At 36.0% G+C, this 16,763-nt stretch overlaps 1 long non-coding RNA gene across 1 annotated transcript in view; it reads left to right on the top strand.

Moving 5' to 3' along the window:
• LOC139975694 (uncharacterized) overlaps positions 1-16,763 on the top strand; it is a 139,977-nt gene that overhangs the window by 85,934 nt on the left and 37,280 nt on the right. The gene's annotated exons all lie outside the window — the stretch shown is intronic.

The raw sequence follows: 16,763 nt of genomic DNA, 5'->3' as shown, positions 1-16,763 counted from the left end.
TTGCTCTCGGAGCATTAAGGCGGACCAAATACGCGTCGGTTTGGGCAAATTCACCCAATATATGTGGCTTGATCAGTTTGTACTCTGAATAAGACACTAATAGTTAAATTAATTTGTATTGTCACGCACCCATAACAAAAAAAATCATTGTCAGCCTGGTCATTTTCATTTTGAATAAGCACATATATTATTCAAATGAAACACACACATGTGCGCATCCACGGGTGTTATTTAAGAACGGCTCCTTGTTTTGATTGATAAACAGCGCTAAGTGTTGCAATAAATGCATCAAATTTACCGTGAATAATTGTCACAATACCGCGATCTATCGATAAGGGATTTGTACCTGTTTTACATTGTTTTTTAATTTTTCTGATAACTTTTTCATTTTCCGAAGATAATGATTGTTATTGTTGATAATGATTGTCACTGTCAAGATGGCCCTAGAGTAAATTCAACAGACTGTTATGTGGTTGTAGGCTGTGATTTATCGTTTCGAAATATTTCATTTTCATATATATATAGATATAGGCTACTTAAAATTAGATTTAAACTTAACCGAGCTGGCTACCGATGATACTGTTCCCCGAGCTCCCTTTCTTTACTCTGAAATGTTCTGGGGGTATGAGGATCATACTTGTGATCGTTATGTATTCCAAGTTGAATACCTTTATGGTAAAATGAGGATTTCTTTTCAACTTTAATTTTTCAATCCTAAATATCCAACTAGACTATGCTGGAACTTATCAACTTAACATAAAGTATACAAAAAGTGACTGGACTGTCGGCGTTGCAACACACATACCGTCTATTTGGTAAGCTCTTCTTTACATGTATCTACTCATACCCAGTTAAATATGACTAAAAGCCGTCGAATATTAGAGACACATGTTCAGAGTAACCATTATCGTTAAAACATCTGGTAAAACATTACTGTAAATGTTAAGATTCTTTACATGCATCGATGTAAGAAGTAGCTTTGATTGAAATAAAAACGAACAGAAATATCTAAGTGATTAGCTGTTCGCGAAATAAAAAAAAGCTGAATAAGAAATAACTTTTACTATTCGTTAACAAGGATGACATCATGTGTCTTTTCGTTTTCTGAAGTGAATTTGAATATATTTCCACATTATAGAACTACCATTATAAACTGATGGTTACTAGGTAAGGTGGGTAACAGTACCATCGAAATGGAGACTGATGTTCAGTTCTTTGACAAAGTTTTGCCCTATTCTTTGAAAACGAATTGGGTTCTAAGCAGGCTTGGACTCTCGTAATCGAGGTGTGCATAATTAATATAAGTTACCTGATAACGGCACAATGAACAATGTGATTAGTTATATTCCATAAATTATTCAATATGTAAGGGTGAAGGATTCTACAGAAAAAGCAATGGAAAGTATATTTTACTATACTCTTCCTACCATATGAGTCCACCAGCCTGTTGTATTTAAACCTTGATAAAGTAAAACTAAAAGTAATTCGATGCGGATGATCGAGAACCATGAAAATATTAATTCACCTGGATGTGAAATAAAAAGCCAACAAAAGAAAAACAGAATAGTAAATCCGGATTTTGTGTTAATACCTCATATGGAAGATCTTATTTTAGACGTCAATTAATGATTTGTTGTTATCTACACTGTTGCATCACATTTTGAATTCACTCGTCCGGTCACTAGAGCAGATTAAAGTAGAATTCAGTTTTGTTAAATTTTTCACGTGAGAGCGTCATCACTTTCAGGTACAGTCCTTTCATTTTTGATGAATGTATCACTCTAAAATGATGAAGATAATGTATATATGCTTATGCGCTATCAGTGCTTCATTTCAAGCTCCACGTTGCATTCTCATTCTCTGTTTTTCTCGGTCTAACTTAGTATGAAAGTATATTAATGACATTCGTTACATACTAAAACTTGATTTGATGTTACTGTAGGGTACTGTTTCAAAAGCCACCTAAAAGCATTAAATTAATAGCGAGAACACAAAATGACAACAAACGATTCATACACACACACACTCACCCTTCAACAAATATGTTTGTTTTAAATAACAATGTTATATTAAAATCATTAGCCTACTCCCTAGCTAATATAACTGCTCAAATTAAATAGAAAAAGTGACGTTTAAAATTCGGAACGCACTCGTGCATGCATGTTTTCATGTCGGAAATATGTTTTCCAGTCATGCAAAGTTGAAAGCAAGCGTATTGTTACAAAGATCACTTTCTATCTCTCATAAGAGTTTTCAAATAAATGTAGGCACAAACGCACTTCTGCGACGTTGGACAACTTTAAAAGTCGTTAATAATTTAAAAATGGATGGTTTCATTGTTTCAAAGTTCTTTCATCTGGCCATCTTCCTGGTATTATATACTTGTAACGTAATCGGTTGTAACTACCACTGCACAGAAGGACGAACAGTAAATTCAAAGGAATGCTACGCTATGCTAGGCTGTGACTTCTCGTTCCCGGATATTGCTGTCAATAAAGATCATATTACATTATCTATACATGAAATAGATGTATACATATATGGTTTACGAGTAGCGATGAACTTTACCGGACGTACTAACGGAGACGTTCCCTCTAAAGGAACTTACTCCTTCAACGGTTTACAAATAAGACAGAATCAGACAGTCAATCGATATTTATTTCAAGTAAAAGTAGAATATATCGAGGAAGATCTGTACAACTATTCGCCTCGGATTACTAAGGTTGATTTTTCTTTCTCCATCTTAAACCTTCAACGACAGGATGCTGGTACTTATCATCTGTCATTGACTGATTCTTATTCCCCGTATACTCTTTACTCTCATCACACCTATCATCTCTTTACAGTCTACCAGCCTCCTACACCTCTTATTTGTCAAGGCCCCTCCTCATCCCCATCTGGCTCTTACCACGTAACTATATCTTGTTCAATAACAAACGGGTTTCCACCGATAAATCTGGAAATGATTGAGCCCGACGGCTGTGATTTTCAGAAACATTACACGGATGATAACGGTATTCAAGAGCTTTCTATTTACGTTACGTCTTGTGATGAGAACTCAACTGTTGGATGCATCGCTACACAGGAAACGCTGGCGTCCCTTTCCACACCGCAGTATTCGGACAGATGTGAATTTAAGATCTCTAAAAGTAATCCTGGTGAGTCTTTTGTCATTTACTAGTGTACGCAAATGCTTTGAAAGAGAGAACTGTCTACTCATCATTCTTAAAGTCATCGCCTAACATATAAAAATGCCCCACCCACTTAGAAATGTTTCAGACTAAAAACAATTTCCAAATGTCAAATCGCACCAAAACAAGCAATATACTTCTCTAACTGCTAGTTCCCTGTTATCGTTAAAGTACACATTTTAATTCCTTGCACGCGTTGCTCCGAAGTCAGTGGGCTGGTGGGTGTGGTCAAGGGACTTCTTTTTCCTGACCATAAGCTCCATTGCCGTACAAACACACGAGTACTTTAGTACAGTAATACAGTGAAGCCTTGCTGTGTTGATTCATAGTCTTCATATATAATTTTAAGGAACGGAAAACCGCACGCAGTGTGAAGGATATAAGCTATATTAGAACATAATATGCTATAACATATTATGTTAGTTACAACCAAGGATGACGACACCATTGCAGGATTCACATAGCAAGTATTAATATAAAATGAGGGCAGTACCTCAGTATCGAATCATCGTTTTCTTTTCCTGTCTAATATGTCTTGTTTTTATTTTTTTCCAAGTCACATGTATGCCTACAGGAGCTACTTCAAGGTCAAGGGAAATCTAGAGTTGACCTGCATTAATGTAAAACTTAACATTTCTATTCCATTTTCCTTATCCAAAAGGGTAGAAATTGGAAACAAGTACTATTACGTAATAGTTTTCGTGACGTCATGTAGGAAGCGCAGAAGAGGGCAAACATGTAACTGTTCTGCGCGGTGTATAGAGTATGGAGAAATATTGAACTAGCGAAAATAATGCCAACAGTCTATTACAAGAAAGTCAAGATTTGGATTTAGATAAAAAAAAGTCACAGATCGGTAAATAAGACATCAAACAAAACGTTGAAGGATATCGTTTTTCAAAAATTTATTGCATTTCCCTCCTGTCAAGCAACAAAAACTCCGCAAAAATGTCCTCGGTTAGGAAAAGTAATATATATATATATATATATATATATATATATATATATATATATATATAGTTACGATCAACTCGATCAAGTATTTATTTAATTGGTATTTAAAAGGTAATTAAAATCAAACAAAAATCATTTATCAATATATAAGCAGTTTACACTAAAACAGATTTGATAAGTTACACTATAATTTACTCACGACCTGGTGTGTGCCGCGACGCGAGCTGCAGCATAAGTCCAGTGACAAAAAGTCCTGGCGATTATTCCAGCGGACAATTAACGGCGAATGTCCAATATTGAAGAAATCCAGCTCCCAACTTGATGACTTCCACTTCGGAGGTCGACTACTAATGAATGTCCATGTTGTGCTTGCAGCTTGTTTATCCTTGGATTCGTGTCCTTGGGTAACTCAGAGGCCACAATAAGTAGTGCTGACTGGCACAGAACCGAAGACGGCTACACAACGATGCACGACTATGAAGCCGGTTAATTTGTGACAAATCCACTAATGTAAAGACAGCTATAACTTTACTGTCAAACTAAGTGAGTGTTTACTCACACTGGAATTGTAGAATTCACTTGAGCGAGATGTAAGAAAACTCCTGGAGCCAAGATGGTTAACACTTTTGATCTCCAAATATCAGGTGCTTATATAGCAATTCCACAAGTCCAGAAAGATCTTGCAATGTCCATCCATTCTAGAAGCATCTTACAGTAGCTCCAGCTCAGTTCAACCAATCCTAAAGGTCACTTCACCTTTCCAGGAAATCCTCACCTAGTGTTCTAAAAATAGCACAGGGGATGTCCCCTGGCAGCACTCCAATGTTCTAGCATGTTCCAATGTGTACTGTGTTGAGATGATCTAAATTGTTCTCAAATGTTCTAACTTTCTAGAAGCTTCTCAACTTTTCCAAATATTCTACACACACCAGATATGCACACATACCAGGCATTTCTATACTATGATTATAATATTCTACAATAATGATTTATAATACAACTATTTGTTGCAAAAATCATACAAATTATTGAGATTACTTAGGGGTCTGTAACAATATATATATATATGGAAAATAAATTCATTGAAAAAGACTTAAAACTATTTAATTTCACTTTTTAGTATGAGCGATCTTAGACGCGTGGATATAGTGAGATTACATGTTGTGAACGCTTCCGAGCATGCGCACGAACCTTAATCGCCTCTAGAATACCTACTGTCTACTATTGGTTTCTATCGAAAGGAGACTACACTGCAGAGCTAATCAACGGTAGTTATAACGTACAGCGTAAACATTAATAATGGAGATTTTACATTTTTCTGTTTTCTTCTTTGTTGTACTCCTGTTAATGTCATTTTCCAAGTGCACCGATTGTGATTTTTATTGTCAAGATGGACCAGCTATCAGATCGACAGACTGCTATTCAGTTGTAGGGTGTGACTTTGCCTTTCGAGATATTTCCTTTTCATATAAATATGAAATCGATATATATATTCGATTAGAGTTTAACTTCACTGAGATGGCCCACACCGGAGAAACATCTACCCGTACTTTTGCTTACACTGAGCTCTTCTGGTCGGATTATAGTCACACAGTCAATCGTTATTTATTTCAGGTAGAATACCCACGCGGAGATTATCCATCGTACTTTCATGACTTAAGTTTTTCAATCCTAAACCTCCAACCAGAAGATGCTGGAACCTACCATGTGTCATTGTTCTATGATTATTATGACAGACTTCTCGTTCTGCACACTTACCGTCTGTTCACCATTTATCATCCTCCTTCACCTCTCCTCTGTGAAAGGAAAAATCTTACTTTACTTCAGAATAATAACTATAACTTTGAACTGACATGTTCCATTCCAGACGCATATCCTGTTGTAGACTTGCACGTTATGGAACCAAAAGACTGTAGTTTTAAGAAACATTATTCACGTGAAGGTAACGTTAATGTGGTAATTATTATCATTACCTCGTGTGGTGGTAATTCAACAGTGGGCTGTGTTGCCGCCCAGAGACACTTGGACTTCATGTCCATCACAGGTTTCTCTGATAGTTGTGCTTGGGAAGTTCCTCAGACATATCCAGGTAAGTCATACCGTTACCTGATATCTGCTTCCAGCGTTCTAGATCACCGGTGTCTTACCATTTTCATATCTCGTCTCATGATTTTAGTGGCAAAACACATACTTTGCGAGTTACGTTTTATGATACCAAATTTTCATTGCTACTTCCAGTTCTTCCTTAAATTATGGATAAAAACAAAGATATGAAATATGTGTGGATTATTTGTGGATCGAATTCGAATATATTTATCACCCATCACTTCAACATACATTTTGTGGGATATTGATAATTTCACAGTATCTTATTTTGAATAATTTCTCCGTCGGCTGGTAGTTTTAAATTTACAGCACACAACCTTGACAGACGCTATCACATTAAACGAAAAAAATACAACAATTTATAAGAAAGCAGTCCAGGCAGTTCACAACATGGTCTGATTTGCCATTTTTTATCACGCTGAAGATCAATTCCGTCTCATATCAAATATATGAATATAATATATCAGTCTGATAATCACGGCCCGATGACAGCGGCTCTTTGATCTAATAAAATAAGACAGGTCACACTAGTGATATATGACAATTGTATCACCTTCTTGGAATAACACTTGGAAAACACGAGTACTATATCATATAAAGTAATGATGAACCGCCTTGATCAAACCACAATTTTTTAATATACTTTTACCGAAGGCGATAGCCATCAATGAACATGTCTACAAACAAGTACAAGTAGTTCGGATGTAACTATGAGTTTGTACATTGTAACGTATTTCTAAGGTCAATCTTGTCTTGCCTTACAACATTTTCGTATTTCAATGTTTTTATCCCCCACTAACTCAAGTATGAGATACGTTTGCTAACTGTATATGCATCAGCAGTGAACTCGTAACAAGATTATTAATACCATAAGTACAGTATTACTCTCTCAGTCTGTGCGAAATTATTAAAGATAGCTTCTGTGTGTTCTAATCTCGTTTTTGTGGCATCTCAAAAACTCGAATATAATATAATTGATTTTATCTGTAAACAGGATATTCTATTATAGTATATTATTAGTGGTTCGAAAGGGTTACTCCGGGAGTATTCTATTAATACTTTTGCTTAATGCTTTAGATGAAATATGTTTAACTTTTTCATGCATTTGACGAGGCTTAGGTGTATGTCTACAATGTAACGTCACATTGTGGTAGCAATCGTCAATTATTCATAGCTGATTAAGGTAGAATGCTCACGGAGTCATGTTAAGTATCATGATGCATGTGAGAGCGTCGCCAGTTTTCTTTACATTCTTTACAGTAAGTCCTTGTATTTTATGATACGAGTGCACCACAAAACTTTTTAATTGGCAATGTCATTTCTTGTATAATAAAGGTAAAGAAGGAAATTTTCGCTGTCAATAAACATTTACTTAAGTTAATGAGGATTAACTCGTGCTACTTTCCTTGAGTTACAAAGGCTGATTTCACTTACTCCATCTTCAACCTTCAACGAGACGATGTTTGTACTTTATCGTCTATCATTGACTGATGATAACTCCCGTATACTCTTTACACTCATTACACCTATCACTTCTTTACAGTCTACCAGCCTCCTACACCTCTTGTTTGTGAAGGCCCCTCCTCATCTCCATCTGCATCATACCACGTCGTCCTATCTTGTTCAATAACAGACGGGTATCCACCGATAAATCTGGAAGTAATCAAACCCGAGGGCTGTGATTATCAGAAATCTTACACAGATAATAATGGAACTAAAGAGCTTTTAGTGTACGTTACTTCTTGTGATCAGAACTCAACGATTGGATGCATCGCTACTCATGAACCGTTGGAGTCCCTTTCTACATCACAGTACGCTGACCGATGTGAATTTAACATCTCTAGAACCGATCAAGGTTAGTCATCACTCTTTGATATTTGTATTTTATGAAGCTTGTAAGAACATTGCTGGCAGACAATATCTTAACCCACTTTCCAAATACTAAAGAAAACAATACAAACAACATAGTTTGACACATACTATATTTTTTACTCGTGTTTTAATTTCTCCAGTTTCTCTGACCTCAGGTATAGTGAGGAGACGAAAAGGTCCTGTTCCTGAGTCACCATATTTGTGGTCAAAGTTTGTGCAGCGTGTCCGTTACCCAGATACACATCAATAAAAATAATATCAAACGAATTCACATATGTTATTTAACATTTCAACTCTCGGTTCGCCATTTATCTCAAAATGCAATCATTTTTATGTATTTTCTTTTCTTTAACCAGACATCGTCGGTTGTAGCTTTGTATGCGCGGACCGCATACAAACAAGTCAACATATTGCTATGCGGAATCCAAAACGTCACCAAACACTACACACAGTAACTAAACTATCAGTAACGGACTAATCCAGTAAAATACAAAACTCTGCTCTACTGACCATGATCGGTCACCAGTAATCATGTCCGAAAAAAGCCTTGTATTATGTAACCTAGAATGTACAGATCGCCATACATCGGTCGGATGACGATTCTGTGAGGACAGCTCGGTCAAAAAGCTTGTTCTAATATGATCTTCTGAATATTAGAAGGCCGAGACAAATCCACAGGCCATTGGTAACGCAATGGGAAGCGAGTGACAGTAGGGTGATCTGCGGGGGTTCGGTAAGGGGTCAGTATCGACAAGGGATACACAGGGGTCACGGGGACCTCCATCTTTTTACCCTGTGTAGAACCCTTTGTAACTGGAAGTAGAGCATATCCCATTGCCGGCTGCTCCTCGCGTTTCACCTTTGCTACATACGACGAGGGGCAGGCGCGATAAAACATTACCCTCAATTCCACACTGCGAGCAAACCTACCTCGTTTGGGTAATTTTTAATTGGTGCAAAAAATCAATTCGACAAAATGTTGTTTGTAAGCCAAAGTTAGCACATATGTTATAAACAAATGTACGTCATGCTGAACTCACAAGAGCATTCACCCAAGTGCGGTGAAGTTAATCGACTTACGTAGTTTGGTTGCTGATATTAATATATTTGTGCATCATACTGTCTTTTCTGCAGACACGAAGAACATAATGACGGTGGTGATGATCGTAATTGCCGTAATACTCGTCGTCTCTGTGATAGCCACCGTATACGTCTACAGGTAAGCACAGTTATACGTTATACATCAACAGTAAAAAATAGTACAACTATGATTGTAACTACATATAAGTTCATTCAAAGTATGCCTTGTGTATATGTATCACTAATTAAGATGAATAGATGATTAATACTATTTTATGTACTTTGACGTTCATTATCCAGATCAATTTACATGATTATGCTATAATTGACGAATTATCTTTCCGAACATGTGAATGCATATATTACTTATCATAAAGTTTATAACATTGTCAGTTTTACACTGGCTGCCAAATGCTTTTGAAAAGTTATACCATTATGCGGCCTTTTGGCTAAGATCATGTGTAGTTTGGTTTCGGTTCCCTTTCGAGGGGAACGGTGAAGCACACCTGACGATGATCACACAGTCACAGTCCCGATACAATGGAATTGGGGTTTAGAGCGGATCGGTCGTTCGGTAGTTTGTTTTTCGTGCCCAGTTTCTTTCCTGGGCGACTTTTTCTGAAAAAAGTACCCTTATGCGGAGGATAATCAGGTTGAGGGTGATTTTACAGTTTATCTGGGGCTGCCAGTGCCTTCTACGGGCGCTGGTATGCTGGGGAAGGGCAGTTTGTTTCGTTGCGGGCTGGTCGTCCGTTTGTAGCACTTTGAATGTTCTGGTGGGAGGTGGTGGGCCATTTGTTGCTGGCTTGTTTGGGTTGTGAGTTCTGTTTATGAGAGGCGGTTGGTTTCTCAGTGCCGTTTGGCCGTGACGTTTTAGTTCCCACAGGACGGGTCACGTAATAAGTACAATGCGATGATGTTTGATGCGATTTGAAGCGGAGATCATCTATATATCTTACTTCCATGATTTGTTTTTCAATCATAAACCTGCAACTAGAAAACGGGACAACTTAATTAATTCTCTGTAATTAACGAAACTAAAAATCAATAATATGTTGTTTGGCTGTAGATATCACTTCCCCTTTACAAATATTTCGTTTTCATAAAAATATTATATAGTACTTAGATTAGTGTTGAAACTCATGGGGATGACTTACACCGGAGACAAATCTGATCGTAGTGTTGCGTACAATCGGCTGTTTTCTCGGAGATGTATCTTAGATTCAAAGATTATATGCTCAGGGAAGAACACTCACACAGTGATTATGATCATTTTTCTTGTTTCTTTCAAACCTACACCTTCTAAACTATTTTAAAAGGAAAATGCACTTTTTTCTCGAGAATATTGATGTATTTTTTATTGTCAAGATGGATCAACTATGAGATCAACATATTGTTATTCGCCTGCCTTTCTATTGTGTAACCTGGTCTTTCTATATATTTTATATATAAATATTATATAGTACTTAGATTAGAGTTGAACATCACCGAGATATCACATCGCGGCTACATATCTGTTCGTTCTTTTGTGTACAATGAACTGTTCTTTTTGATCTGGATAATAACTTCAATCGATATTTATTCCAAGTAGATATTCACACGGATTTTTTATTTTTGTTATCGAGCCATGTGAAAAATTCGACAACAGAATTAATTCTCTGTTTACTAACACACAACATGAACACATTTGATGATTCATTGCAATGAAATCTATCAATATGGATATTTTACCTTTCCTGTCTTCCTCTTCGTAATGCTCCTGCTAGAGAAACGTTCCGCATGCTGATTGTGTATCTGTGTATTCCTTGTATTATGGGATGCCTTTACAAATATTTCCTTTTCATAAAAGTATTATATAGTACTTTGATAAGTGTTCAAACTCATGGGGACAACTCACACCGGAGACAAATGTGGCCATAAAATGGCGTACAATCAGCTGTTCTGAGATGTGAATCATAGATTCAAGCGTTATGCATTCCAAGTAGAATACTCACATGGAGTTTAAATTTTGTTTGTAAGAATGGGCTGTTTGGCTAGTGCCGTTTGGCTGTAACGTTTTGGATCCCACAGGGCCGGTCAGGTAAGAAGCTCTCACGTGGAGATTATCCATCGTAAGTTCATGATTTGTTTTCAATCCAAATTAAACAAAGATTTTATTATGAACAAATTTTCCATTTTTCTGGTTTATTCTTCGTTTTGTTCCTGCTAACGACATTTCCCAGATAAAAGATCAACAGTTTCTTCTTTGGTTGTAGGATATGAGTTTTGCTTTCCATATTTATATTTATAGTACGTAGATTATAATTAAACAAATTTAAGTAGTTCAATGCTAATCTTTTGACGGAACGGGCCATTGTTAAAAAGAACTTGCGGCAACATCGTTAACGCACAGCCTAAATACAGTCGAATATTTATTGAGACGAAATCTTGCAACGTAGTGATTTAACATTTTCTATATTATTCTTCGTATTGTTCCTGCTAGCGTCATTTTCCTAAAGGAACTTTTTGTTATTTTTATAGTTAAGAGAGATCAACTATCAGGTCAACCTGTGCTTATTCCAAGTTTTATGATTTGACATTGCATTCTCTAATATTTCTTCTTCATATAAATATCATAAATATGTAGTTACATTTGAGTGGAATGTCACCGAGGTGTGCACACCGGAGACATATCTGTCTGTACTTTTGTGTACGACGGGAAACTTTAAGCTATGAAAGGCATGGTAGTTAACGCACAACGTATACAACCATTTGAAGATTTTTGTAAACTGAATAATCCAATATGGAGTCTCCCCATCTTCCTGGTTTATTTTTAGAAGGCACTGAATGGATTTTTCTTGTCAAGATGTAGCAACTATCAGATGAAAATATTGTTTTCGGGTTGTGGGATGATGTGACTTTCTCTTTCCATATGATTTCACTGTCATACAAATATTATTAAGTACTTCGATTAGAGCTGAACAATACCGAATTGTATCGTATCGGTGACGTATCTGCCCGAAAATTCACCGATGAATCATGGATTCAATAGTTAGTGATACCAAGCAGAGTAATAAAACTTGGGCTTGTCCTCCGTATCTGCAGGATTTGGGGTTTTCAATCTTAATAATTTAACTGTAAAAATTGCAGAATATGTCTGCGGGACCGTTAACGCACAGCTTAAAAACAGTTGGATATATGTTGAACTGAAATCTTTATATATCGTTGATTTTATGAAGGAATAGTTCTATAATGAAAAGGCTTCTTTGTTGTTGCGGGATCTAATTGGGGTCTACTAAATATACAATCATTTCAAGTGAATATTATAATATTGAGTACACATGAAACTGTCATCAATACGCCTATCTAGCATCAATGTATACCTAATAATGGACTTGGATGTGACTATCACCTTGTAAACGTTGGTAATAGGATTTTCAAAACATACATTGTAAAGTGTTATAAAGTTAAACGTATCTTGCCTTATAGCATTTCCATAGTTAGGTCCCCGTAGACTATTATACCAGATTAAACATTACTAAAGGTAAACTAATACGTGTATGTAGTACCTTTGATCATCCAAAACAGCTGCGTAAGCTGAGAGTGAGAAACAGGCGTCAATCAAACCTCTGAATATTGTTCACATACTGATTTAAAATCATATAATACTACATACTACTTATATAATTAGTAAAGTGGTATCAAATAATACTTGTACGTTTGGATCTTGTTATTACCGTTGGTTAGCCCAAACAGCCGCGTTAGCTAAAAGTGGGAAACAGGCGTTAATGAAGGTTCAGAATATCATTTTTACTGTTCTTTGGTTCTGATTTAATTGAACTATGTGTGTATTGTAGACACCTCTGTGATGTAACAGAGGTTCACAAGCAATAGTGTTATTTTTAATGGACTTTCGTTTTGCTTGATGCAGAAATCAGCAACAAGCATGTTAATGAACGTAAGCGTCATGTTCTCCACGAAAGTTTTTACTATTACCTTGAATATGAGAGAGAAAAGACAAAGACAATTATCGATCATTCAGTAACAGAGGTGAAAGTCAAGCTAAAATGCTTTAACGTTAATAGTATATTATTTCAAAGGTAAGTGAAAATATTAATGACACCTAATGTAATTATGTGTCATCTAGTTAAATCGATAATACCTATTTATGAGAGTTCATATGCTGATTTAAACAAAGTTTCTATTTATACGCAACTGTCATTGTGTTCATGTTTATATTCATTTACAGAGTAATCATTGCAATTGTAATAAATCATTAATCCATTAACCCTGTAATAAACACAATTTAACTTGTGAACATTTCCAATGCGATTCTTGAGATAAAATACTTTCAATATATTTCAAATGAGTGTGCTCCGAATTATGAAAGTAAAACCCGGAAGCAGAATACATCTCTTTATTACCTTTCCTGCGAAAACAAGTTAAATTACCCAAAACTGTTTCGATCAAAAAATGAAATCACTATATTTATTTATTCTACAAGATTAAACAATGTTCAATAAGAAACAACGAATATCCACTTGAGGTTATAATTATTTAATCGAATATAAACGATCATTAGCTATATCTCTACTGAAATTAAGTGTATCACATTACAAGATAATCACAGAAGAGAAAATGATAGCATTTCATATATAATATACCTTTAAAAACCCATCCTTATAGTAGAATACTGACATTGACAATTACAAGTGTATATAATATATCACAGTTAAGGGCTTGAAAATGTTCCTATGGTTCTGGAAATATCATTTTTAGTATTCGTAGGAAACCCTATAGCCAATCATTTGGTGTTCAATGTTTTTCTTATATCATCATTTCTAATCATATTTTGCTTTAAGAGACGTTTTTGGTATCGTCGGGCTAGCCATTAAGTTCAAAGAGTTTTTAAATTAATGATCTTTCCGCACGACAGAATGAGTATTGTTTACAATTCCAGATGTGGCATTACTTCTTTACTCGGTTCTGTATATATCCTTTTGAGTGCTTTATGATATTGAGAAATTCGTTTTCTTTCAATTTGATTGATTCTGGATATATTGCAGGTGTTTCATTAGAGTTTCTGGATCTCTTCCTGTTGGTGTTTGGGGATGACGCGATGTCGTGTGTTAGAGGACTTTGTATAGGTTTACATTGCTGCCAAGTAAAATTCACTATGTTATGTTTAAGCGCTTTTTACGATTATCATTACTTATTTGGTTTTGAATTTTTCATTGCTTTCAAAGGTTTTATATGTATCATATTGGTATTTGTTTCAAAATCATAATTCATGTAGCGCATTAGCTGGCTGGATATATTGCTTGGTATTTGTGAATTCATATGCATTGTATTCATAATGATGAATAAATTAGTTGCAACAATATTGACGTACCGCATTGTGTAAAGGACTACTTAATTTTCTAGTCCCGGACTACTATTTATTTTGTATTTTGCAAATTGTCGGTATGCGGTTGGCACAGGATCAACTATCCGGAACTTTCAAAAGCATGACCCAAGTACTGTACCATCGGTAGAACTCATCTTATATCAGTTTGGTGCTTTTTACGTGACCCGCTCTGTGGGATCCAAAAACGTCACGGCCAAACGGCAATACCCAACCATCCCATTCTGACAAACGAAACTCAAGTCAAGCGAGCCAAAAAAGTAAATACGCCCACCGACCTGCAGAGACAAAAACCCCAACCACCCTTTCAAACATTTAAAAGACCACGAAAGGACGACCAGCACGAAGCGAATCGAAACACCCCTCCCCAGCCCCAAACGTCGAATATCGCCTTCAACCTGAAGGCGAATGTCACACTGCTCCGCCTCCAGGACTGCCTGCCAACTGGCAAATTTTCCTCTAAAATTTTCCTCCTATATCAGTTTCGTGCTCACATGTTACTTATTGAGGTTCCAATTTGGTACTCTCCGTATCACCGTTGCCTCTAGATTCTTATCTCATCGTGGCACTCCACGTTCCCCTCATGAACTAACCTCGTGGTACCTTCATCATTTCTCATTTTATTGAATTTATAATAAAGAAAATCTTCTCATTGGTAAGGTGAACAGGTTACTCGGTCCAAGTGTCATCTGATATCCGCCGTATAGAACTTATTTGGAACATCTAAGATCACTCCGAAAAAGTTGGTATCCATCGTAGCATTTCAATTTTTGCTAACCAAAACACTTAGTTTGACCTGGTATAGCTACGGTATTAAGAATCTACTTCTAGAAATAAGTCAGACTACAAAACCGTGACAGATTAAAACACAAATATCAAGCATTGTGCTTGCTTTTGTTTTTGTTACTTATGATTTCATTGATCTGAAATACACAGCAATTTTGTTAAAGTTTTCGTAAAAAGGAAAAAGTACGAACGTTTCTTCACAACTTTACGCAATTTATTTCGTCCATTGAACTAGAGTAAAAGAGGGTAATAAATACAATGACACTACTTCTATATGAGGTTGTATGAAGAGAAACAGTTGTTATACAAATTAGAGAACTATATGTTCTTTTCTTTTACATGACACGCACAGCCACAACAACATACATTCCCACGTTAACACACACTTTCCAATCAACTAATTTTCTAAAACAAAGGCCGGTCCGCAAACAGGCTCACCAACCCATCCGGCCAAACGGCCATCCCCTAGTTACGCTGATATTATATTTTTAAACGTGAGTCTCCGTTACGTCCTACTCATCTTTATCTATTTTCTATGTCTCTATTAAAATTACACAGAAGTCAAATTAATAGCGCGCTTCTTTCCCAAGCCTAATGACTCTTACATTCATTGGAAATGAATACAAATAATTCACTTGGCAATGCTGGCTTAGGTTCTACTAACTGTATTTTGTCTCACACATTTACACCATATTAAAACAATATACGTAATAATCTAGTCATTTAAATAAATAACATTTTATTCAAAGTAGAGAGCGAGGGCAACTCACACGCAAACACCTCATGAACATGATCAAAGCATGTTCAATAAATGCGTAATGAACAGGCTTTTAATGTATTCATGTTGGCGTTACAGCAACACATATTTTGTATTCAAAGAAATGTAACGGGTGAGATGAATAAGTACTTTGTACTGATAGATAAGCGACCTAATTGTGTTTCATCTCGAAGAACTTTAATCATGTTACTGCTTATCGAACTAGTAATGATATGTCTTTCTTACTATTTCCTCGTTGAAGCATTCATCATCTTTCTTCGGGATCGGCGATATGACATCGGTGAGCTTACTTACGAGTCAAGAACTGTAGAAGACTGCTCTATATTAACTTCCATATCGATCGTATATGAATATTGTTATCACAGCAGCTGATTTTATGAGTGGAGGTGTACATTACTTCCCTCATTTCAACCTAACATTATAATTTAAAAGTAGTTATTAGTACTGTTGCGCTTAATAATAAACCTAATTTATAGTTTACAATGCATCAGATTGCACCATTTTACATACAGAATGCTCCCAACAAATCTTCCTCCTACACGGGAGGCAGCTTCATCGACCGTTTGATATCGCTTACGAGGCACACAGGAACATATGAAATGAAACCATCTTT

This window comes from Apostichopus japonicus, chromosome 11, assembly GCF_037975245.1.
Source record: "Apostichopus japonicus isolate 1M-3 chromosome 11, ASM3797524v1, whole genome shotgun sequence".
Lineage (NCBI taxonomy): Eukaryota > Metazoa > Echinodermata > Holothuroidea > Aspidochirotida > Stichopodidae > Apostichopus > Apostichopus japonicus.
This window is presented reverse-complemented; position numbering and strand designations above follow the sequence as displayed.